General features: G+C 35.4%; 1 long non-coding RNA gene across 1 annotated transcript; it reads right to left on the bottom strand.

Annotated features, from left to right (window-relative positions):
- Positions 1-1,681: 1,681 nt before the first annotated feature.
- LOC111097205 lies at positions 1,682-26,692 on the bottom strand. The gene is made up of 3 exons (XR_005362831.1): positions 26,131-26,692; positions 19,477-19,583; positions 1,682-1,879 (listed from the first exon to the last, which is right to left on the bottom strand). It is a non-coding gene; the product is annotated as an uncharacterized LOC111097205 (long non-coding RNA).

The raw sequence follows: 26,692 nt of genomic DNA, 5'->3' as shown, positions 1-26,692 counted from the left end.
AGCCAAGAAGATAGTCACGAATGTAGGATGTGCAGTCATGCAAATAAGATCTCTACTAACATGAGTTGAAGTTTATATTTCAGCACATTATCAATAAGGTAAGAAGCAATCAAGCAGCATCTACTTGAGATCAATTGCTAGAGTCTTTGGGTACCTAGTGGAATTATATTCTTTTATCAATGGCTTTTAATTTCTAATTTTAAAAAATCCATTTGCATAGCAGAATGTATATATGTACTGTGGCTATAGTGTGAATTAGGCAACATTCATTATAGAGTACTTCCTAAAAGTTGTGTTAAATAAACAGCTTTAAATAAGATAGAATATTATCTTGTAGTCTCTCAGCTACAGAAATTTTTGTCTGAAATTGTATTGATTTCTGTATTGACAGGAGAGGGGAGAGAGACCTTTAAAGATCAAGACCTATAAGAGATAGAATCAAGAAGTAAACTTATGGCCAGGAATAATTTTTTGTTGAATAATCCACCTGACTGGAAGCAGTCAGCCTTACAGTGGAGTCCATTGATAGCAGTGTGATAACCATATATTTTGGGTAAAGGACTCCTTTTGGCCAGCTAGGTCAGTAGAATCAAATTAGATCATCAGTAGGTGACAAATGTCATACCTGGTTCAGAATGCTACTTGGTTGATGATCAGTATACTATTTTAATATTTGAATACTTTAAATAGATATTCCATTTCATTCAGGTCAATTTAACAATACTTATTGAGTTCCAACTAAGTGTAAGAGAGTATATTAATTAGGTCTATGATGCTGAGCAAGTAAGATGTAGTCTGCCGTCCGCAACTTTGCAGTAGTGGGAGAGACAGATGTTTGCAAACCATAGCAGCTATGCACGAGGAATTTGTTTTCAATGTATATAATTTAAGTGAATATTCATTAGTCTCTGAGCCCCCTTAATAATGGAGGGCGCATTAGTAGTCATCATTGTAGCCAATATAGGGTTTAGGACATGGCTGGTTCTTGGTGTTTGCCAAATGAGAGAATGAACAAATGTTGATTACCCCGTGGATGTATTTAGCTTTAGTCATTTGTAAAGCCAAAAATCATCATTGTGAACCCTGAAACTTTATAGAAAAATAAACACAATAGTTATTATTTAAATGGTGTTCATCCAATACAAGGCACTATTGTTACAGCTTTACATGTATAGTCTTATTTAATTTTCACAATAACCATGAAACACAGATGTTATTTTTCACATGATAAGATTTAGGAAAGTCTAGTAACTTGTCTAAAATCCCATAGCAAGGAGATCCCTGGGTGGCTCAGTGGTTTAGCGCCTGCCTTCAGCCCAGGGCGTGATCCTGGAGTCCTGGGATCAAGTCCCACATCAGGCTCCCTGCATGGAGCCTGCTTCTCCCTCTGCCTGTGTCTTTGCCTCTCTCTCTCTCTCTCTCTCTCTCTCTCTGTGTATGTGTCTCTCATGAATAAATAAATAAAATCTTAAAAAAATAAATAAAATCCCATAGCAAGTGAATGGAAGATTTAAGATTGAAATCCAGGGTTGTCAAACTCCAAAGCCAATTCTCTTGACTGTACACAGAATAGTGAATAAGACTCTTTTAAAAAGGCCAGTAACCTTAAAGAAACAGTTTATTTAAAGTTTTCAGAGTTTTACTTGTGTAATAAAAAAATTACTAAGAATAATGTTGAAAGTATTTTAGTTTGTGGTACAAAATAGTATTGGTGTTGACAGAGACTCTCAACCCATCTGGTCAGACAGGACAGTCTGTGGTCTCGTTCCCACAGTGCTGGACAGGAGTGTAAATTTAACTGGGGAACAGAGGAGTTGTGGTGGGGGTGGTGAGCTCAGGCACAATGCTGAAAAGCAGGGCTCATTGTAGGCAGTCAGGTCTGTGTGGAGACATGAGATCTCTGTTAGCATAATGAAGACAATTGCTTTTCTTTTTTTTAAACTTTCTCCCAGCCTTGTCATATCTTTTCTTCTTGCCATACCTCTTCAAGTGAGCCCCCTCCGCATCTGGAGATGCTGATAGGGCCTTAGAATTTCATGGGGGAGGTGATAAAGGGAGGTGGTGGGTGGATGCTGGTTGAAGGGTTATTTCTTTCCTTGTATACTTGCATCTTTAGCATCATTAGGAGAAGCCCAACAAGACATTGTAGGATTGTTGTGAAATATGGTCACACCCAAAGACTTGTCCTTGGGGTGGGACTCTAAGGCAATGAATAACCAAATCAGTAGCATTCTCTACTTTCTTTCATAATGGGACGCCCCCAACTTGAATTAATATGGTTTAGTAAAAATGCTCCAAAGGTCAGGAGGCTTTGTTTTCTAGGACTTTATGACTGCCTGATCAATAACTTTGGATTAGTCACCTCTGTAAGGCTCAGTTTCTTCGTATCTGACATGTGGGAATTGGATTAAATGAATCCTAAAATCCCTCGTGGCCATTAGAAAGATAAATAGCATGTGGAAACAAATTTGACTTAAAGCAATTTCCAGTGACCTTACCACTTTATTAGCTGTGTAAATCAGGGCAATAATTATAGAAACACACATGTAATATTAGAATATGAATCCTACTTTCTCTACCTTATAGGGTTGTGATAATCGAATTGAAACAATATTTATGAAAGTATTTTATAAACTGTGAGGTGCTATGAAAATTAAGAGGCCATTAAAGTTTTACATTTATTCTAACCATGTATTCATATTTTTGTAGATTATTTACTTAGAGTGAATATATAAGTAGGAGGAGGGGCAGAGGGAGAGGGAGTGAATCAAGCACACTCCACACTGAGCTTAGAACCCGATGTGGAGCTCAATCTTATGACCTTGTGATGCTGACCTGAACTGAATTCAAGAGTTGGGCACTTAACTGATTGAGCCATGTAAGCACATCATATTCATTTTATTGTGTAACTGAAACGTGATGTTGGATAATTTTTGAGGAGCTAAGATTTAACTATTCTCACTGTATCATATGTTTATTTTAAAACAAGTTCATGGACGTATTAGGGTGTCAAGCAGCCCCCCTTCAAAATAGCAAAGTACCACTCCATAAGGTGCAGTAAATCCATTTAAAGGCTATGAAAGAGATTTAAAGAACTTCTGAGGGTTTAACAGTGGTATTTTGTTTACCTTTGGAAATCATAAAAGAATGTCCATTTTAAAAATAAGGCGTTATGTTAGAGGAAGGAGAAGTAAAAAATTAAAATAATTTGTGTAGGTTGACAGAATAAGTTAGATTGGCAGCTCAACTCACTTGCAACTGAGGCATTTGCAGATGATCTTTTCTTATTTCTTTCATTGTGTTGCACATATTCTTGATTTTATATTTGTTCAATAATATTTTTATTTACTCACCTTTATCATAAATTTGTATGTTATTTTTTTAACGCATTAAAGTTAATTATCCTGATAGCCCATGTCTGTGAGCATGTTTAAATAGCAGGTCTCAGATTCTTGGCCATCTGCCATAGAATCTGCTATCTTCTTTTCTACAAGGCTTTACATTGCCCTGAGGAATAGTCAGAGTGCAGTCACCCAGAATGTGGAGGTAATAATGGAGGTCAGCAATTAGAGACTGATTATCAACTCCCTCTGAGCTTTTGATGGAGACAAGGCATTATGATGCTGAGAAACATGGCCTCGAGATAAAACCTGAGCAAGATTCTAGGCCTCTGTTGGTGGGAATGTGAACTGGTGCAGCCACTCTGGAAAACTGTGTGGAGGTTCCTCAAAGAGTTAAAAATAGACCTGCCCTACGACCCAGCAATTGCACTGTTGGGGATTTACCCCAAAGATACAGATGCAGTGAAACGCCGGGACACCTGCACCCCGATGTTTATAGCAGCAATGGCCACGATAGCCAAACTGTGGAAGGAGCCTCGGTGTCCACTGAAAGATGAATGGATAAAGAAGATGTGGTTTATGTATACAATGGAATATTACTCAGCTATTAGAAATGACAAATACCCACCATTTGCTTCAACGTGGATGGAACTGGAGGGTATTATGCTGAGTGAAGTAAGCCAGTCGGAGAAGGACAAACATTATATGTTCTCATTCATTTGGGGAATATAAATAATAGTGAAAGGGAATATAAGGGAAGGGAGAAGAAATGTGTGGGAAATATCAGAAAGGGAGACAGAACGTAAAGTCTGCTAACTCTGGGAAACGAACTAGGGGTGGTAGAAGGGGAGGAAGGCTGGGGGTGGGAGTGAATGGGTGACGGGCACTGGGGGTTATTCTGTATGTTAGTAAATTGAACACCAATAAAAAAAAAAAAAAGATTCTAAGCCTCAGTTTTCACATCCATATAATGAGGAAGTCATTGTTCCAAGAAGTCTTTGAATTTGATTAGGAAATGGGGTAAAAAGAGAGACTGTCATGTCAGTGGTGTGAGTGAGGTGGATGTTGGGGTTGATTGGGGTTGAGGTTCGGAAGCCTACTGGATTTGAATCCTGGCTCTACCCACGAATAGCAGTGGGAACTCATTAACTTCTTAACTTTTTTTCCCTCACCTTAACAAAGAGATAAAGCAATAATTCCTTCACAAAGTTGTGGTATTAGTAAAGTAAATAAATCAACTCTGTAAACCAGTTGGTTCTCAACAAGTAGGAGCAATTATTGCTGTATAACCTTGAACAAGTTGTTTAACCCTGCTAGGTTTCAGTTACTTAAGTCGTGAAATGGGAACAACCTGGGTACTGACCTAAAATGGTTGTTTTAGATACTTGTAAAGAATTTAAAACAATGCCTGGCACTTAGTAAAATCAACAAATATTAGAGGAAGAAGCGAGAAACTAATTGGCAGCATCAGGTAGGGTGGCATTTAGATGAAATTTAAGAATAAGGATTCTGACAGATTGAAAAAACAAAAAAGGACATTGAACACACCAGGAAAGAGTACCAGCAAAAGAATTCCATGAAAATGCATGGCATGTTTTATGACCCTTATATTTTCATGTGGTGGGAGCATAGTATTTATAAGCACATGCAGTAGGAGATGAGGTTGCAAACAGAGCTTGACAGTAGTAGGGGAAGATTTTGAGAGTCATGCTTTTAGGTTAGCACATTATGAACTCTTTCTAGTTTAGGTAGTTTGATTTCCAGCCTTATCATAAGATGTTGGGTAGCATCTTTTCAGTGAAATGTCTTCTGTCTTCTCCCTTTGAAGATAGCTCTTCTTCTGTGTACCATTGATACACTGTACATAGAATTTTTAATTTATAGAATTATCTGGAATTGTAATAGAGTATTTTAGTTATTTGTATTACTGCATCTTTCCCCTCCACTAGACTGTAGGTGCCTTAGGTGCAGGAACTACCACTGAGTCATATTTGTATAGATAGCACAAAACCAACACCTGGATTAATGCTTACTGTTGAGTAAACAACTGCTTTCTTGAAGTTGTTCCTTGTTATTCTTTAGCTTCATCTAAAGAATCCTCATTATTCTTTAACTTTATTTAAATGCCGCTCTACCTCTCAGCAAGACCTCTGTGCTGACTGAAGCCTTGTTCTGCTTTGGAAGATTTCAATGGAAGACTATGTGAGCTAGGTCTTCCATGTTTGATCTTTACATAGGGAATAAACACATTTTAAATTGATTGGGACATGCCTGATCTATACCTACATAGTCTTACTGCTTCATATTCCTTCAAATATTTTCCTTAATTTAAAAAATCTATGCCTTATTCGTTAAGAGGAATATTAGTTTCTTAGATGCAAAAATATAAAAATTTATTGAAAATATGCTCTCCATCTAGTCTCCGCTGATATTTAAGAATAACACAAGTTGTAGATGTACATGTTTAGAAATTTCAGAGTGATCAAAGAGGTACAAAATAAAAAGTGACAGCCTTCTTCCCAATCATTTCTTCCCAAATTAACTATTAATTTTTTGGTGGTGATTTACTTTAAACCATAATGTACAAGGTGTATAATTTATATTTCAATAATATGGCTTCTGTTATTTTAGCAAATAAGGATTCTGTTATTTTAACAAATAACTTTTTTTCTAGATAAATAAAATGCACTCAAAATTAAAGTGTGCGTGCCTCTAGTTGGAGGACAAGCATATCCATCAATGTACATAAGTTGTTTTTACTGATGAGCACTTGCATGCCATTACTTGGATTGAAAGATTAGTCTCAGTTGGAAACAAGTGTCTTCAGTGCTTGCCTTGTAAATCTAGACTATTCACTAGGTACAGTAGACCTCTTTCTAAAAACCCTTATTACTGTGCTTAAACTGGCTTTAAAAATAACATGTGAGATTTGAGTTAAATATGACTTTTATACATGCAAACAAGTTAGAAATATTGAGGACTCTATCTTGAACCAAATCAGAATGGCCAAGTTTAAGCAGGTGGATTTCCCTGGAGGTGACTACAGGTGATTGCTGCTGATAGGGGCAGCAGAGAGTTATAGAGCCCAGAAGGCTTGGGAAAACCTTCTTCACATGGGAAGGTAGCTAGTTAGTAATCTAGGGAAGCCAAAAGGAGAGAAATGAGAAGAACCAGAGTTCAGAGAAAGATGTTACCATAAAATTTCCAAACCAAGTAGTCTGTATTCTAGAAATCAAGACAAGCAAGGAGATAGGACAGAAGTGGAAGAACTGTTGCTGAAGCTGGTGGCCAGGTGAACCCTTTATGGCAGTGGCTCAGGCCTCTCAGGAACCTCAGAACAATTAGCCTTGTTCCTGTGGATCTGGGCTCTGACAGAATTTTCAGTTAAATCTTTATTCTTTCATCACTTCTTGTCATTCTCTTCAGTTAATCCTTAAGTGCCAGGTTGGGCCCAAAGAGAAATATCTGAGTTCTATCTTTAAGAAATTTAAGGTTTTTAAATTATTGATAGAAAAAAGAGTAACAACAAAGGAATAAGTGGAACATAGTAGAGATATACTCTGATAATGATGCATTATTTCATGGATCCATTCATACCAAGCATGGGGAAACAATGGGTCTCCAATCTAGGGGGTAGAGAGCTATTAATAATTATTAACCAGAGAAATATGACATTAGATATGTAATATTGTGAAGAAAAAGTATGCAACTCTGTAAACATATGTCAATGAGATCGAATCTAGGCTGATGAATCAGGGAAGGCTTCTCAGAGAAAGTTGATATGTTGACATTTCTTAACTTATGCAAATGTTCAACATAAACCCACATTTGATAATTACTTTGTAAATCATAGTGCTATAAGACAGCAGTGTGCATTATGATAAATGCAAGTAAGTACAAAATCAAAGTAATCTAGGAGTTAATCCTGAGAAGAATGTTTTCCATTAATATAACATTATTTTTTTAAGTTTTTATTTAAATTCCAGTTAGCTAAGATACAGGGTAATATTAGTTTCTGGTGAAGAATTTAGTGATTCAACACTTACAACACCTGGTGCTCACCACAATAAGTGTACTCCTCAAAGCTCCAAAGCTCCATCCAACCTACCCCTCTGGCAACCATCAGTATGTTCTCTAGTTAAGAGTCTGTTCTTGGTTTTCTCTTTTTTCCCTCTAAGATCATTTGTTTTGTTTCCTAAATTCTACGTATGAGTGAAATCATATGATATTTGTCTTTCTTTGACTGACTTATTTTGCTTAACATAATACTCTCTAGCTCCATCTGTGTCATTGCAAATGGCAAGATTTCATTCTTTTTATGGCTGAGTAATATTTCATTTTCTATATATATATCTCATTTCTTCTTTATCCATTCACCAATCTATGGACACTTGGGCTATTCTATAATTTGGCCATTGTAGATAATACTGCTATAAACATTGGGGCACATGTATACCTTCAAATTAGTATTTTTGCATTCTTTGGGTAAATAGTAGTGCAATTGCTGAGTCATATTTCTGTTTTTAACTTTTTGAGGAATCTCCACACTGTTTTCCAGAGTAGCTGCACTAGTTTGCATTTTTACCAGCAGTTTTAAAAAGTGTTCTATCTCCACGTCCTTGTCAACACCTATTGTTTCATGTGTTGTTGATTTTAGCCATCGTGACAAGTCTGAGATGATATCTCATTGTAGTTTTGAATTGTATTTCCCAAATGATCATTGATGTTGAACATCTTTTCATGTGTCTGTTGGCCATTTGTATGTCTTCTTTGGAAAAATGTCTATCCATATCTTCTGTACATTTTTAATTGGATTATTTCTTTTTTAGGAGTTGGATTTTATAAGTTTATATATTTTGGATACTAGCCCCTTATCAGGTATGCCATTTGCAAATATCTTCTCCCATTCAGGAGGTTGCCTTTTAGTTTTTTGATTATTTCATTCACTGTGCAGAAACTTTTTATTTTAATGAAGTCCCAATAGTTTATTTTAGCCTTTTTCCCCCCTTTGTCTCAGGAGACATATCTAGTAAGAATTTTCTAGTGCTGAGGTCAAAAAAGATACCACCTGTGTTCTCCTTTAGGATTTTAATGGTTTCATGTTTCACATTTACGTCATTCATTTATTTTGAACTTATTTTTGTGTATGGTGTAAGAAAGTAGTCCAGTTTCATTCTTTTGCATGTTTCTGTTCAATTTTCCCACTACCATTTGTTGAAGAGCCTTTTTTCCCACTGGATATTCTTTCTTGGCTTTGTTGAAGATTAATTGACCATATAGTTGTAGGTTCATTTCTGGGTGTTCGGTACTCTTGATCTCTATGTCTATTTTTGTGCCAGTGCTATACTGTTTTGATCATTACAGCTTCATAGTATAGCTTGAAGTCTGGAATTTTGATGACTCCAGCTTTGCTTTGCTTTTCCTTTTCAAGGTTGCTTTGGCTATTCAGAGTCCTTTGTGCTTCTATACACATTTTAGGATTGTTTGATCTAGCTCTGTGAAAAATACTGTTGGTATTTTGATAGGGATTGCATTAAATGTGCAGATTGTTTTGGGTAATGTGGACATTTTTACAATATTTGTTTTTCCAAGCATGAGCATGGAATGTTTTTGCATTTCTTTGTGTCATCTTCGATTTCTTTTGTTAGTGTTCTATAGTTTTCAGAGTATAGATCTTTTACCTCTTTGGTTAGGCTTATTCCTAGGTATCTTTTGGTTTTTGATGCAATTATAAATAGGTATGATTCCTTGATTTCTCTTTCTGCTGCATCATTATTGGTGTGTAGAAATACAGCAGATTTCTATATACTGAATTTGCATCCTGTGACTTTACTCAATTTTTGTAACAGTTTAGCAAGTTTTTGGTGGTGGAGTTTTGGATTTTCTGTATAGAATATCATGTCATCTGCAAATATTCCTCCTTGCCAGTTTGGATGCTTTTTATTTCTTTTTGCTGTCTGATTGCTATAGCAAGGACTTCTAGTCCTATTATAAATAATAGTAGTGAGAGTAGAGATCCCAGTCTTGTTGCTGACTGCAGAGAAAAAGCTCTTATTTTTTTCCCATTGAAGGGGATATTAACTGTAGGTTTTTCATATATGGCCTTTATTATGTTGAGGTATGTTCCCTTGAACCCTACTTTGTTGAGGGTTTTTATCATGAATGGATGCTGTTGCTTTGTCAAATGCTTTTTCTGGATCTGTTGTAAGGATCATATGATTCCTATCCTTTCTGTTATTAATATGATGTATCACATTGATTTATTTGAAACTATTGAACAACCCTTGCTGCCCAGGAATAAATACCACTTGATTGTGGTGAATGATTCTTTTAATGTACTATTGGATTCAATTTGCTAGTATTTTATTGGGGATTTTTGCATTTATGTTCATCAGGGATATCAGTTGATAGTTCTCCTTTTTAGTGAAGTCTTTATCTGGTTTTGGTATTAGGATATTGCTGGTCTCATAAAATGAATTTGGAAATTTCCCTTCCTTTTCTATTTTTTGGAATAGTTTGAGAAGAATAGATGTTAACTCTTCTTTAAATGTTTGGTAAAATTCCCGTGTGAAGCCATCTGGCCCTGGACTTTTGTTTTTTGAAAGATTTTTGATTACTGATTGAATTTCTTTGCTGGTTATTGATCTGTTCAAGTTCTCTATTTCCTTCTCTTTTAGTTTTAGTAGTTTATATCTTTCTAGTAATTTATACATTTCCTCCAGGGTGTCCCAATTTTTTGGTATATGGCTTTTCATAATATTCACTTATAATTGCTTGTATTTTGGTGGTGTTGGTTATTATTTATCCTCTCTAATTTATGATTTTATTTGGGCCCTTTCTCTTTTCTTTTTTGATAAGTTTGACTAGGAGTTTATAAATTTTATTAATTTTTTTTCAAAGAAGCAGCTCCTGGTTTCATCAATTTGTTCTGTTTTCTTTTTTTAAGCTTCTATATCATTTATTTCTGCTCTAATCTTTATTATTTCCCTCCTCCTGGCTTTAGGCTTCATTTGTTCTTCTTTTTCTACCTCCTTTAGGTGTAAGGTTAGGGTGCTTATTTGAGATTTTTCATGCTTGTTGAGATAGGCCCATATTGCTATGTACTTCCCTCTCAGGGCTACTTTTGCTGCATCCCAAAAGTTTTGAACTACTGTGTTTTCATTTTCATTTGTTTACATGTATTCTTATTTCTTCTTTGATTTCTTGATCGAGCCATTCCTTGTTTAGTAGCATGTTGTTTAACCTCCATGTATTTGTGGTCCTTCCAGATTTTTTCTTATGGTTGACTTCAGGTTTCATAGTGTTATGGTCAGAAAATATGCATGATATGATCTCAGTCTTTTTGTACTTGAGGCCTGATTTGTGACCTAGTATGCTATCTATTGTGGAGAATGTTCCATGTCCTGGTGAAAAAAAAATGTGTCTTCTATTGCTTTAAGTTGAAATGTTCTGAATATTTCTATTAAGTCCGTCAGGTCCAGTATGTCATTTAAAACCATTGTTTCCTTGCTGATTTTCTGTTTAGATGGTCTGTCAACTGATGTAAATGGGGTGTTAAAGTTCCCTACTATTACTGTATTATTATCAATAAGTTCTATGTTTGTTACTAATTGTTTTATGTATTTCTGTGCTCCCATGTTGGGTGTATAAACATTTACAATTATTAGATATTTTTGTTGGATTGTCCCTTTTATTCCGATATACTGCTCTTTTTCATCTCTTGTTACACTCTTTGGTTTAAAGTCTAGTCTGTCTGTTACAGATATTGCTACTCCAGCTTTCTTTTGACATCTGTTTGCAAGATAAATGTTTCTCTGTCCCCTCACTTTACATCTGCATGTGCCTCTAGGTCTAATATAAGTCTCTTGCAGGCAATATATAGATGGATCTTGCTTTTTTTCAATCCATTCTATTTTTTTATTGGAGTGTTTAGTCCATTTACATTCAGAGTAATTACTGATAGATAGGTATTAAGTGACATTTTATTACTCATTTTGTCATTTTTTCTGGAGATTTTTTCTGTTCCTTTCTTTCTTTTTTTTTCAGTTTTGTCTTTCCTTCCACTCAAAGAATCCCCTTTAATATTTCTTATAGGGCTTGTTTAATGGCCATGAACTCCTTTTGTTTTTGTTTGAGAAGCTCTTTATCTATCCTCCTCTTCTGGTTGATAACCTGTATAGAGTATTCTTGGCTGCAGAGTTTTCCCATTCAGTACTTTGAATATATCATGCCACTCTCTTCTGATGTACCAAGTTTCTGTTGAAAATTCTGTAGCTAGCCTTATGGGTCTTCTTTGTAAAAAGTTAAGGACTTCTTTTGTCATGGTGCCTTTTAAGAATTTTCCTCTGTCTCTATATTTTGCAAATTTAATTATAATATGTCTTGGTGTTGGCTTGCTTTTGTTTATGTTGATGTGAGTCTTCTGTCCCTCCTGAATCTAGATGTTTGTTTCCTTTCCCAAATTAGGGAAATTTTCAGCTATTATTTCCTCAAATAAATTTTCTGCCTCTTTCCCTCTCTCCTTCTTCTGGGACTTCTATGATATGAATGTTATTATATTTGGTGCAGTCACTGAGTTTCCTAAGTCTATTCTTGTTAGGTATAATTCTTTCTGTCTTTTGTTCAGCTTCATTATTTTCCATTGTTTTGTGTCCTGTATCACTTATTTGTTCCTCTGCTTCACCCAGCCTTATGTTCATTGCATCAAACCTGCTTTCAATCTCAGTTATTACATTTTTTTATTTCTGATTCTTTTAAAATTTTACCTCTGTTGTAAGGATCTCCCTGATGTCTTCCATTCTTTCCTCAAGTCCAGCGAGTATCCTTATAATTGTTGCTTTAAATTGTCTATCAGGCAAGTTACTTATGTCTGTTTGCTTAGATCTCATGACCTTATCTAGTTTTTTCATTTGGGATGAATTCCCTTATCATGGCATTTTTGTCTAAGTCTCTGCCTTTTGCTATGTGTTAGAAAAACCTCTTATGTTTTCTGCCCCTGAGAGTAATGGTTTTATGAAGAAGAGATCATACATTGTCCAAGGTCTGGTGCTTCAGGGAATGTCTCTGGTGTGTGCTGTGTGCACTCTGCTGTTATGCTTTGGTTGCTCTGTCCTTTAAGTCAGTCATCTGCAGATGCTATCCTTACTTGCAGTGGGGAGTGTTTAGTCCTTGGTCAGAATGTGGTGAGTTTTAACTGGGTGTGGTTCGGTCTGCTTATTAAAAGAGAACTGAACTGGACTGAAGCCCTACAGAACTCTCTGGTCAGGCGATGTGGTATGGGCAGGGGTTTGTGCTCATCTTCTGGGGATGGGGCCCATCACACTGGGATTGAGGCGAGCTTGATTGAAAGGGGCAGTCCTGCCAGAGTGCAGGTGTATGGGACTTGATGTAAGCAGGTTAGGCAGCCAGTGTTGATGCTGTGCTGCTTACTGCAGGTGGCTCTGTGTTTATCCTGAAGCACAGGGAGGGAAAGAGCAGGCGTTGACTCCTTTCTTCCTAGAGAGACCTCTCCCTGAACATTGACTCTTAGGGAAGCCCTCTGAGAAAAGCAAATAATCTCCCCACTGTGTGCCCCAGGCATTCTTCAGATCAGTGTTTTTATACATCTACCCCCAGGTTGTTGCCTGCCTTTTCTCCAGGAACAGGGTGATGTCCTCTGAGCCCTATCCCAGCCAAGCCTGCTGACCTTTAAAATTCTAGTCTTTAAGCTCCTCTGGTTGCAAGAATTCATGAAGATCAGTCCTTCTTCTTTTTCCAGCCAATGGCTTTGGGGAAATGTTCTTTTTGTACACTTCCCAATGTACTCCTCTCTCTCTCTCTCTCTCTCTCTCTCTCTCTCTCTCTCTCTCTCTCTCTTTCTCTTTTCCTTTATCTTGTTCCTTTCTCTATGACCATGTCTCCTTCACCTCCACAGCACCCACAATCCATTTCTCCCCCAAACCACAGCTCTACACTTCCTACCTCCTTGATGTGACTTCTTCTTTCCCTTTAGTTGTGTTGTTTGTTTTGTCAATCTTCAGGTTGATTTATGGAGTATTTAAAATGATATGATAGTTATCTACCTGTATTTGAGGTACAAGACAAGCCCTAGGGTCTTCCTACTCTGCCACTATCTTAGCTTCCCAACTCATATCAAATTGTTTAAATAATTCCATTAAGTGAAAAGGTTTTTTTATGATAGAGATAATTAAATGTTGGAAAGCAAGTAAACTGTTTAACTTTAAAGGAAAAAATTGTGCTGATTTCTGAAAAAATTAAATAACACTATTTAATGGAGAATAAAAAATATTTAAAATGGAAAGGCAATATAATAAAGTAGTTATTTGAATTAATCCTTAGAAAATTTTCACATCAGCCTAAAAACCTTATGTATCCTTGTTTTGTAACTTGAAAGTTATGAATTTTATCATTGGAAGAAATTTTATATTTATGTTCTTTAATCCTCTCAATTTACAAATAATAAAACTGGAAGGGTGAAGATTTTAACAGTTATATTTCTAGCAATAACACAAATCTAAAAGTTTTTCGGAAAAAATAAATGATGAGTCATTTAACAATTTATTTCCTGCACAGCAAAGGAATTCATCAACAAAATGAAAAAGCAGCCTATTGAATGGAAGAAAATATTTGCATATCACATATCCAATAAGGGATTAATATCCAAAATATATAAGTAACTCAGATAATCCATAAAAACATCATGGGTAGAAGATCTAAATTGACATTTTTCCAAAAAAGGCATACATATGGCCAACAGGTACATGAGAAGATGTTTAATATCACTGATCATCAGGGAAATATAAAATCAATCACAGTGAGACATCACCTCACCCTTTTAGAATAGCTAGTATCAAAAAGACAAATAATGAATGTTGATGAGGAGGTAGAGCAAAAGGAAACCTCATGTACTGCTGGTGGGAATGTAAGTTGGTACAGCCTTTATAGAAAATGGTATGGAAGTTCCTCAAAATATTAAAAATAAAACTATCTGATCCAGGAATTTCACTTTTGGGTATTTATCTGAAGAAAATTAAAACACTAATTTGAAAAGATATATGTGCCACTATGTTTATTATAGCATGATTTATTATAGTAAAGACATAGAAACAATTTAAATGTCCATTGATGGATTAATGGATAAAGAAAATGTGCAATATATACGCACTGGAATAGTACTCAGCCATTAAAAAGAATGAAATCTTGCCATTTGTGACAACATGGGTGGATCTTGAAGGAATTATGCTAAGTGAATAAGTCAGACAGAGAAAGACAAATATTGTATGATCTCACTTATGTATAGAAAATTCAAGCATGGGGCATCTGGATGGCTCAGCCATTGAGCATCTGCTTTCGGCTCAGGTCGTGATCTCAGGGTCCTATAGCATTGAGTCCTGCATTGGGCTCCCCACAGGAAGCCTGCTTTTCCCTCTGCCTATGTCTCTGCCTCTTTTTCTGTGTCTCTCATGAATAAATAAATAAAATCTAAAAAAAAAAATTCAAGCTCATAGATACAGAGAACAGATGTGTGTGGTTGCCAAAGATGGAACAAGGGGAGTGGGCAATATAGGTGAAAGGGATCAAAAGGTACAGACTTCCAGTTATAAAATAAATCAGTCATGGGGTAAAATACACATCATGATGACTCTAGTTAATAATACATTATTGCATATTTAAATAAGTTCCTGAGAGTAAAAAAAAAAAAAAACAAAAAAAAAAAAAAAAAACAAACAAAAAAAAAAAAAAAAAAAAAAAAAAAAAAAAAAGTTCCTGAGAGTAGTCCGCATCATAAGAAAAAAGATTTTTGTAACTGTGTATGGTGACTGATGATAATTATAATGATTATCATGATCATTTTGCAATATATTACAAATATCAGATTATTATATTGTACACCTGAAAATAATATAATGCTATATGGCAATATATTACAAATATCAGATTATTATATTGTACACCTGAAAATAATATAATGCTATATATCAATTGTGCCTAGTTAAAAAAAAAAAAACTACTAATTTAGATAAAAAAAAACCTTTGTCTTTTAAAGATGTGTAGAGGTTGAGTTCTAGTTTTTTATTAAAAATAAGGGGACTTAGTTTTGAAGAAAGTTTTCATTTATCTAGTTTGAAAATTAAAAAAAACTTTTCTGCATTAATCAGAGAATCACTGATTATACATATATGGGAGGGAAGAAGTTGATTTCTTCAACAACATTTGGTAGATATACATGAAAAAAGCATGGTATGTTTTAGGAGAAATAAACAATAATCTTTTTGCCTAAGCTGTTGCATTTTCTAAAGCACCATATTTACTCATAGGTTCTCACAGAGAGGTAGGAGAAATCAGGTAGGAGAATCAATTTGCAAAAGAGTGATGTTCAGAGTAGACCCAAGAATGAAAGGGACATCCAGGACTGTGTTATAAGACTCATTTCCATATACCTTTCCTAATAACCCAATAAACTGTTTCTGTTATATATCTACATGAGTATTGTGAAATTTGGAATACTAACAGTTTAAGACTATAAAAATTGGAAAGTATTTAGTCATATTTATAAACCATGGAGATTTGCTTTCAAGATCTCAAAAATGTGTGTTGTGAACATAATATTTGGCCAGGAAGACATTGGTAACCAACAGCTAATATCATACTTAATTGTGAAAGACTAAATGCTTTTCCCCAAGGTTAGGAACAAGACACAGATGTCTGCTCTTGTTATTCTCTTCAACATTGTGCTGGAATTTCTAGCCAGGGGAATTAGCCAGGACAATGAAATAGAAGACATCTAAATTGGAAAGAAAAAAGTAAAACAATTTCTATTTGCAGATGATATGATCTTGTATATGGAAAATCCTAACGAATTCACAGAACTATTAGGACTAATAAGCAATCTCAGTAAGGTTACAGGATACAAGATCAATATATAAAGTCAGTTGTATTTCTATACACTTGCAATAAATAATCTGAAAATAAAATCGAAAAAGCAGTACCATTTTTAATGCCATCAAAATGGCATTGGATGCAATGCAAATTCATTTACAAATAAATTTAACAAAATAAGTGCAAAACTAAATTCTGAGAACCACAAATCACTGTTGAGAGAAATTAAGGGATATTTAAATAAATGGAAAGATATCCCATGTTCATAGATTGGAAGATTTAATATTGTTAAGATGGCAATATTCTCTAGGTTGATTTACAGGTTTAACACAATTATCATCAAAATCCCAGTTCAGCTCTTAACAGAAATTGAGAAAGTGACCTTAAAATTCCTTTTGGAAATTTAAGGAATGTAGAACAGCCAAACACTATTGAAAAAGAATATCAAAATTATAGGATTCATACTTCTTAATTTCAAGACTTACTACAAAGTTACAATAATCAAAGTAAGTGTGATACTGGCATAAAGATAGATCTATAAATTAGTGGAATAGAATTAGAAACCCAGAAACAAATACTCACATTTATGGTTAAATGACTTTTGACAAGGATACCAAAACAGTCCAACATGGGAAAGAATAGTTGTCTTAACAAGTACTGTTAGGCAACTGAATATCTACATGCAAAAGAATGAAGTTGGATCCCTACCTCCATGTAAAAAAATTAACTCAAAATGGATAAAAGACCTAAATATCAGAGCTAAAACTATAAAATATTTAGAAGAAAATATAGGGAAATCTTTGTGATCTTGGTTTTGGCAAAGTTTTCTTAAATAAGACTCCAAAAGCACAAGCAACCAAAAAGAAATAGATAAATCAGACTTCATCAAAATTAAAACCTTTTTTCTTCAGAGGACTCCATCAAGAAAGTGAAAAGAGAACTCAGTGATTGGGAGAAAATATTTAGAAATCATTTATTAGATAAGGGATTTGTAGCTAGAATATACAAGGGATTCTTAACAACTTGACAACAAAAAGACAGCCCAATTAAAAAATAGCCAAAGTATCTGAATAAATATTTCTTTAAAAATGATAAACAAATGGCCAATAAACACTTGAGGATATTCTCAACATCATTAGTCATCAGGGAAATGCAAATAAAACCCAGTGAGATACCACTTCACACACACTAGGAAGATTATATTTTAAAAACAAACAGAAGATAACAAACACTGTGGAGCAATGGGAGCTTTCTTGATTTTTGGAGAGAATGTAAAATGGTGCCTCCACTTTGAAAAATAGTCTGGCTGTTTAAAAATAGAATTACTGTGTAACACAGTAATTCTACTCCTAGATATATACTGAAGAGAAATGAAGGCATATATCCACACAAAAACTACTACTTAAATGTTCATAGCATCATTATTCATAATAGCCCAAAGTGGAAACAATCCAAATGTCCATCATGTGATGAACGGATAAATAAAATGTGGCATATCCATACTATGGGCGATTGTTGCTCAATAAAAAGGAAAGAAGTACTGACACATGTTACAACATTGATGAGCTATGAAACATTATGCTAAGAGAAAGAAACCAGTTACTAAATTATATACTGTATAATTCAATTTATATGAATGTCTAGAATGATCATATCTATAGAAAGTTAGTGTTTGCCCTAGACTGTGTGCAGTTAGTGGTGAGAGGAAAAATGGAAAGTGACTGCTAATGGGTATGGCATTTGTTTTAGGGGTGATGAATATGTTCTAAAATTAATTGTGATGATGGCTGCACAACTCTGTGAATACACTAAAAACGGTTCAATTGTATGCTTTAAATGGATGAATTGCCTGTTCTGCAAACTATATCTCAAGCTGTTACTAAGAGAAAAAAAGACGACAACATTGGACCTTTCTACCATTGATAAATAGAGCCTTAGTCATAGAAGGAAGTGTAAAATTTAAGCAGTATTTCAGTGGATCGAGTCTTGGATCCTGATTGCTTTCTGGTATTGGGAGGCCACTGACGGTGCCTTCTTTGAAATTTTCTCCTTTAGGGCAGCCTGGGTGGCTCAGCAGTTTAGCACTGCCTTCGGCCCAGAGCGCGATCCTGGAGCCCCGGGATCGAGTCCCACATTTGGCTCCGTGCATGGAGCCTGCTTCTCCCTCTGCCTATGTCTCTGCCTCTCTCCCTGTCTCTCATGAATAAATGAATAAAATCTCTTTTAAAAAAAGAAATTTTCTCCTTTCTTCCCTCTTCTTTTGCTTGAGTTCTTTGGATGCAGGACAGGAACCAATTTAAGTTGGCTCAAGAGAAAAGAGGGAACATCATAAAGATATAGATGCATCCTGCAGTACCCCAAAGAAGGATTACATTTCGGTCTCAGAAAGAGCCATGAAACAGCTATAAAACTTGGAAAACCATTAGGGTTCTAGGAAACTTATATGTATATTTATATATATCTCTGGTGTGATTTTCTCTGTTCTCAGTCCACAGGCTGAAATTTAGACATCTTCTAGCTCTTTTCTTAGCCCAGTATCATTATAGCTACACACAGAAATGAACAGGCTTCTCCTCTAGTCCAATTAACAATGGTCTTGGAATGGGATCATGTCTTCTGGATGTCCACTTTAATTAGTCTGAGAGCATTTTGGGAAAAGGTAATGACTTGAAGCTTGAGCAGATTATTCAGAAGATCTAGCATGCTTAGGCAACACTAATAAGGAAAACAATGATAATAGTTCATGTTATGGAGGATTTGCCTCTCTTAGCAGTGTGTTAGGTGCTTAACAGCCTATAGTTCGTTAAATCTTCATAATCTTTTGAGGTTGTACTATTAGTCCCATTTTATAGATGAGGAAATTGGTACTTGGGGAGGTTAAATAACTTGCTCAAGATTTCTCAAGACTGATTCTAGTCCTCTATACCATGCTGCCAATTCTTAATAGCCCTGTTCTTCTAGCTTAGTCTAGTTCAGCCCAGCTTCTATTTTTCTTGCATACTTTTGTGAAGACCCGGGGAAATGGAGAAGACAGCATTGATAATAGTTATTCTAGTTATCTGATTCCAACCACTCCAAAACTTAATGGCATATAATAATAATTTATTATGTTCTCAAAGTTCTGGGAATTGATTAGGCTCAGCTATGGTCTAATTTGGGGATCTCTTGGGTGATTGCCATCAGATGATGGCTAGGGATGGAGTCATCTGAAGACTTGACAGAGTTAATGTCCAAAATGTTTTTTGTTTTTACTTACTTGTCTGTGCTTCAGTGCTTTTCCATGTGGTCTGTCTCACAGAGGACCCTAGACTTCTTACATGGTGGCTGAGTGCTTGATGAAGTAGTGCCCCAAGAGTGAACATTCTAAGAGAGAGAATGAGGAATTTGCCAGTCCTTCTAAAGGCTAGAAACTGGCACAGCATCACTTATTCTATATCTTGAGGTCAAAACAGTTGCAGGCAACCCAGATACTAGAGATCATATCAACATAGGAGGAAGAATGGAATTGTGGAAACCATCTTTGGACTCAAGTTACCATACTGTTAAGTGATAAAATAGATGTAGAATCAGATATTAATTAGGAGGTAACTAATGGGTGTGACAGAGTAGGATCTTTCAAGATAAACATAGTCTTACACAAGGGGCCTGTTTGTACATTTCCCTTGGCATAACCAGGGAAATACATTTCCAAGAAAACCTTAAAAAAAAAAAAAATTTTATTTATTTATTTATTTATTTATTTATTTATTTATTTATTTATTTATTTAAAGAGAGAGAGACACAGACAGACAGACAGCATCCCAGCATACAGGGAGGGGCAGAGGGAGAGGGAGAGAGAGTCTTAGGCAGATTCAGTGCTGTGTGTAGAGCCCAGAGTGGGCTGGATCCCAGAACCCTGAGATCATGACCTGAGCCAAAACCAAAGTTGGATGCTTAGCTGACTAGGCCACCCAGATGCCCCCCTCCAAGAAAACCATTTTAAAGACACAGTTCCCCCAACTATCCTTTTATAATATTTCGTATTAGCAAGACATGATCCTTTAGGTTTAGATATTAGTTTTATCCTCTGATTTGCAGCCTGCTCCTCATCTGTCCTATGAGCAAAAATGTCCCAAGAGTATATAAAACTAGAGCTATAAGAGCTGGAATCACTTAGTTCTTCTGCCTGCAAGTAAACCACAACAAAGTCATAACTAAAGCATTTCAGTAAGGGTCCCACCTAGTTTTAAAGAGTTGAAGAAGTTTCCATAAAACCCTTAGAAAACCCTTTCTGAGATATAGTCATTCTTTATGTGTGACCTAAGTCCTCCATGTCATGTGTCAGTCACCTCCCAGAATGTAATTCTCTCTGCCTGGTAAACAAAGCATTAATTTACTTCAGAAGGAAGTTATTTGGATGAACTAATGAATGGGTACAAAGGGCTTTGAAAATATAAATTGCGACAAAAATACTTAATGTCTATATAAATACCTTTGCTTCAGCCTGAGGAGGGCTCAGGCTTTTTGAAAGATTTCAACCTTGTGGAATACCTGAATAACAAAGACAAAGCTCCTGCTAAGTGAGGATAAAATGATTCTTGACTCTATTATGTGTATTATTTATTGCAAAGGCTTTTCTTAAATAGAAACATGGCAAGTTTTGGAGAGGAAAAAAAGTATTTTATGGTTCCCTTATACTCCTTAAGCTCTTTCAATGAGATCTGTGTTCAGTACACACTTTAAAAATATATATATATATATAATTCACAGATATTATTGGTGTCAAGAAATAATGTACAAGTGCTTTCTTGCATATGATTATTTTGGGGGGAATGGAGAAAAGGAAAGAAAATCAGCATTGTATTTTTACATGATTTCCCCCCTCTTTTTCCATTTTTAAGGCATTATTTTAATATGGAGATGATTTGGAACATGCCTTATCAAAAAATTATTTCTTAATACTTAGAAATTAGAAAAAATGTTTAGGGATTGCATTAGATAATATCTGCTTCTTTAAACAAATTATTATTTTTTTATCTTTTTAAAAACAAATTATTTTACCTATCCCTTTCTGCTAATGAGGGTTAGAGGAAGAAAAGGATCTATCACACATACATCTGGGGCTTTTAGCTGTTCTACATCTCTGCTTCATGGTCTTCTTTCCCTGGAATTATTAGTAGGTCAATAAAGATAAAGAATTATTTAGGATCTCTGTCTTGTGTAGGAAAAGACAAAAGAAGCTTCCTTATGAGGGCAGCATGCTGCTCTCATTATACCTTACCAATTGGTAGAGGATACTTTGAGCTCCATGAAAGAGTAAAAGCAGCAAAGACAGAGGAATGGATTCTCCCTGAGGTTGAAACTGAACACTCAAGATCTTCATATCCTTTAAGATTCTGTCTGAGGAAAGAGAGCCTGATAAATCTTTGCTTAATCTTTTTATCCTTTTATACCTTCCATAGTTGAGCCTTGAGTAGCTACAATCCAAGATGGTGAGCAGAATAAATTAAATGAACTGTTGCAGCTGCAATCAGATGAACAGTGTACTGTCTGTAGGAACTATTTTGGAGAGCTGTTTTGTAATTAACCTGCACATGACATATTCAGATTTGATTAATCTCATGTGGTCAGTAGATAAACTTGAGTTGAAGGTTACTGTTTTTTGAAATCAACAATAGGCCCTTCTTTATGATATGTTTGTAGGAGAATAGAATGTTTAAATAATAGAAGTGGCCAAATGTTGATCAATGCCAAGGTCAGAGATTTTGCTTAGTTTCATACATAAAATGTATAAACTCTCACTATATTCCATATACAGAAATTGATTTAGGTTCATGTTTATGCATTATGAAGTCATACCTTTATACATAAATGTATATTATGTGAAGATTTTATAGATATGTGTGTGTATATACATAGTGGTACATATATACACATTTATGATAGAAAGTCATATAATTATTTAGCCAGAAGGATTTAGCATTTGTCTCTAACTTGTTATTTAAATTGATATATATATATGTATATATATATATGTACTTATATTGCATACATATATTACATATATACACACACACAATTGGTATACATTTTATATATATAGTTTTAGATTATATCCTAGTGCATTGGTAGATCACAACTCAAACCTAAAGATTAAGAATTTAATTTTCTCTTATTCTTAATGAAATAACCAGACAGTAGCTCCCTGTGGTGGGAAATGAAAAGTAGTGTATAGATACCTACTAAAACATTTGCAGACCTCCTCAGTTTTCTGTTTTTAATGTGATGAAAATTTGTGCAAATAACAAAGAAAGAATGTCATGGTAATGAAAACATTTCCTATACATGTATTTTAGAGGGAAGCTAAATCAAAGGTCTTCAAAGAATTACTAGGGTTCTTTCTAGGAGGTTATTGACAAATATGTAGTTTGTCTCTGGAGTTTGTGCCTCTTTCACAGATTGGTGTATTTGTGATCCCACCGGCAGAATAAGTGTCTGTAATTCATTTCTCCTTGTTAACTAGTGTGCCTTTGTGTGTAGGATGATTGGCAGCAAACTCGGCTGAGTCCCAACGGATGAGCTTGTTAGCAAAACCCTAGCATCCTATCTCTAATAAAGCATATCAGCAGTACATTTTGTCCTATCTATTAGCCTCTCTGTTTCTTTTTTTGTGAAAAGCTGAGTGTCCCTTTGAAGCAATGACAAATAAACCCCTGAACTGAAGTGCTAGGCTGCCTTACGGACAGCTGGATAGTAAATGTCACACCGTGTAGAGAATGCCTATTATCAGAGTGAGCCATTTGTTCCCGGCCTTTCAGTATCTTAATGTAATACAAAATTGCTAAATCAAGCCCCATGTCTGTGACAGAACATAATTAATGAGAAAGCAGGAGCCAATTCAACACTCTTTATTGGGACCTAATTGGCTCAGGCAACAGAGTTGTCACTCAACAAGAGACTTCCTTTAAAGCAATTTTGTTCTTGGTTGTATTACAGAGCCTATTAAATTGTCCCCTCCTTGATCACACAAAGAAGTATCTGCATGCAATAATTAGCTTTTCCAGGGGGAATTTTTTTTAACTCATGCAATACTGGATCATTTTTAAACTGTCTGAGAAAACACCCAGGCCGTGAGGATGTGCTGCCATAGTGAGCAGCACTGTAGGCTGTTTTCCAGTCTGCTGAGGCACCAGGAAGCTGTGCTGCAGAAAGAAGAAAAAGAGCCCCAAGGAAAAGAGAAACGTGTTCAAATGTGGAGAGTGGGAGGATGAGAGAGGGAGTGGGTAGAGGAAATGACTTTGATGGGTAATCATAGCTTATTTCAGAATCTGCAGTTTTAAAGGAACAAAAAAAAATGAATACCTATGTGTACATATTTAAATGTATAGTTGGGGTTTTTTGTTTTGTTTTGTTTTGTTTTCTAGGCATGCCCAATGAAATGAAAATTATTACAAAGCTATGGCAGGGGGTAGAGGTTAAACATTATAGGATTGACTGGAGCAACATTAGTTTCATTCGACCATATCTTAGAGTTTTGTGGGTTGTGCTATTTCAAAACCAGTACAAATATTTAATAATATGCAATTATTTATTACAATCTAAAATTTTACCTTTGGGGATTATGTTCCATCCCTCCCCCCCCCCCTTATTTAACAAATTGGAAGATAAGTTTATTGCTGGTATTTATATTATTGTCTCAAAACTGTTTTTTTTTTCTGTCACAATATCATAAACTTCAAATAAATTTGCACCTTCTCCTGATTACGTTTTAAGACAATGTGGCATTCGATGACTAGAGACTGCAAAGAACTGAGCTTACAGTCTACCCTGGCATTTGCCTGGCTTTGGGCAAAAAGGACACAGCTGGCTAAGCTTGAGGTAAAGCAAATGGGAAAGTTGTAGAGGATGTACTGAAAAACACTCAGAATTAGGCAGTAAAGAGTATAAGTTTGAAAAATGCAACAGTTGATTTTAGAAAAAAATTGTTAAAGGTTGATTTCAGTGACAACACTCTGAGTAGTCTAAATAAAGGCAAGTACGTGGTCCCTTTCTTGAAATAGCTGTCAATATCTCCCTTCTGTGCCTTCAGAAACGACACAGACTGTCTAGTTTGCATGGCAGCAGCATTTGGTCGGATTTAGAGAGAGCCGTTTTCCTCGGCATTGTTACTTTCCTCAATGTGAAGTGCCAGATATTAGGAAAGGAAAGGAGGCAAACCTCTGAAATAGGGTAAAGCTGTGCTGCTGTCGCTGTACTGTGCAGTTTAGAGAATATTTGCAGCTGCTGAAATCCCGGGACTGTGCCACAGCGAGGACGGTATTGTGCGGCAGGCACTCAGGGTCGCGTATTTTAGATTTTCTAGCGTTTGCCGATATATTAGCTGTATCGGTTAATTGTAATTTACTCGAGTAGTAGAGAAATTGCTGAGTTCTCCCCTCCCAAACCTCCCTCTAAATAGTGAGCAAAGTCAGACACCTGAATGTACTCTAAATGTTTGAAAAATATTAGTTGTTATTCCATAGGGTAATAGAATATAAGACTAACAGCAATACAAAATATTAGTCAATAATGTCCTTTCCCAGGTGACTTTTGAACCTCGTGAAGGCACACATTCTCAACAAAGATTTATTAGTCGACTTGGGGAACACATGATAATGATAGCAAGAACTGCCAGAATCTAATTTGCTTTAATTAATCATTTGCTTCATAACACGGCAATTCGTCCCCCTCCCCCCGCTTTTTTTTTTTTAACTGTCTAGATTATTTTAAAACATTAGATATTACACTGTGGATGGCTGATGAAACTGAAAGCCACAAAAGTTAGATTAAAAATTCACTTAACAGGATAAACATTTGAGAGTGCAGAATGGTGCCGATTAGGTCAAATGAGTATAGAGTGATAAAACAGTCATGGAGTGGAGAGAAAAAATATTGTCAGAGGGCACTCAAACAGCTGAATTTAGTCTAATTTAAATGTTATAGCAGACAAAAAAAAACATTGACTAGCAATCCTATTATAATTATTCTTTGGTATTTTAGCAACACAGACTGGTAAGAAGTCAGAGTCTAGGTTTAAAAACATTTATTCATTTCACTGTACAAACAAGCTTTGATTCTGAGTGGAATTAGTTCCCATGGTTAGGGCCAAGAGCCCTCATTGGAGCACTGAAGCTGAGTCAAAGGTCACATTGCCTGGCTCTCTCTGGAGAATTAAGTGGACTATCTTAGATTCCCAGGAGAGCCAAGCCTCCAGATATTCATTGTGTTCTTCTAAGCAAACATTTGTGTTCAGAGATCTTTCAGGCTTACTCTATTTTGTTGATGCCTTGGTGGACAATTTCAGCATTTAATTCTTACCTTTGTCTTTGTAAGTCTACCCCCCATTAGTTAGTTGGCTGTTGAGGTGGTATTTGGCTCAAATAAATGCTTAGAATTCCTAAGAGTTCCCATCATCTACATGATAATCCTGATCTCTTTTGGGTGTCACTCAAGACCCTCAATGACCTGGCCCTTTTATCTATATATTACATTATAGATAGATAGATAGATAGATGATAGATAGATAGATAGATAGATAGATTACATTATAGATAGATAGATAGATAGATAAATAGATAGATAGATAGATAGATAGATAGATAGATAGATAGAATATGTATGCAGCCTCATTCTGGCTCCAATTGCATTTATTCAATACCCAGCACTTTACTCACCATTTATGATCTATTATTTGTATTTCTCAATTATGTCCCACCAACTCAAGTCACCATGCCTCAGCTTGAATGTTACTCCTCAGATAACTCTTCTTGCCTCTTTCATATGCATAATGCTGACCTTATATTAGTTGCTATGAGTATTAAATACATTAATTTATTTAGTATGAGCCTGACACATAGAAAGCACTATGTAAATGTTAGCTGTTATTACTCACCATTCTCTACACTTTGTAGAATTCTCCCATACCAACTGCATTATGATATTGTTTGTTTCCATGGCTTTCTTCTCACTATATTATAATCCTCTTGATATATATTGATCATGTGTGGATCTCCAGCATAACATAATGTCTGGCTGTCATGTAGTAGGTGCACAGTCAATATGTCTTGCATGTTGTAAACTATTCTGCAGTCTGGTCACTGGCCAATTTTTAATAAGTGTATAAGACCTTAAATGAGTATGTTTCAAGCAACCAGACATTTTGTGTGGGTGTAAGCCATTTTTTCTCAAGCGAGTTTTCATACTGCTTTCAGAATCATTTCTAAAACCACATTAGAAAATTAGCACTAGAATATTATAATCCCATCTCTTTTTTTCCAAATAAAAATGATATTCTTTAGGACAATTGATTCATTACCTAATTCATTAATAATAATGATCAATGAATTAAAAATGTTTCAGAAAATCCATCCTCTATGTATGAAAACTTGGCTCTCATGAAAATATTCAAAGACTTCTCCCAAAATGAATTCAATAGTGACAGCTGGCATGGAATG

The sequence above is a fragment of the Canis lupus genome, chromosome 8, assembly GCF_011100685.1.
Source record: "Canis lupus familiaris isolate Mischka breed German Shepherd chromosome 8, alternate assembly UU_Cfam_GSD_1.0, whole genome shotgun sequence".
Lineage (NCBI taxonomy): Eukaryota > Metazoa > Chordata > Mammalia > Carnivora > Canidae > Canis > Canis lupus.
Note: the sequence above shows the minus strand (reverse complement) of the source record. Positions and strands in the feature narration are given on the sequence as shown.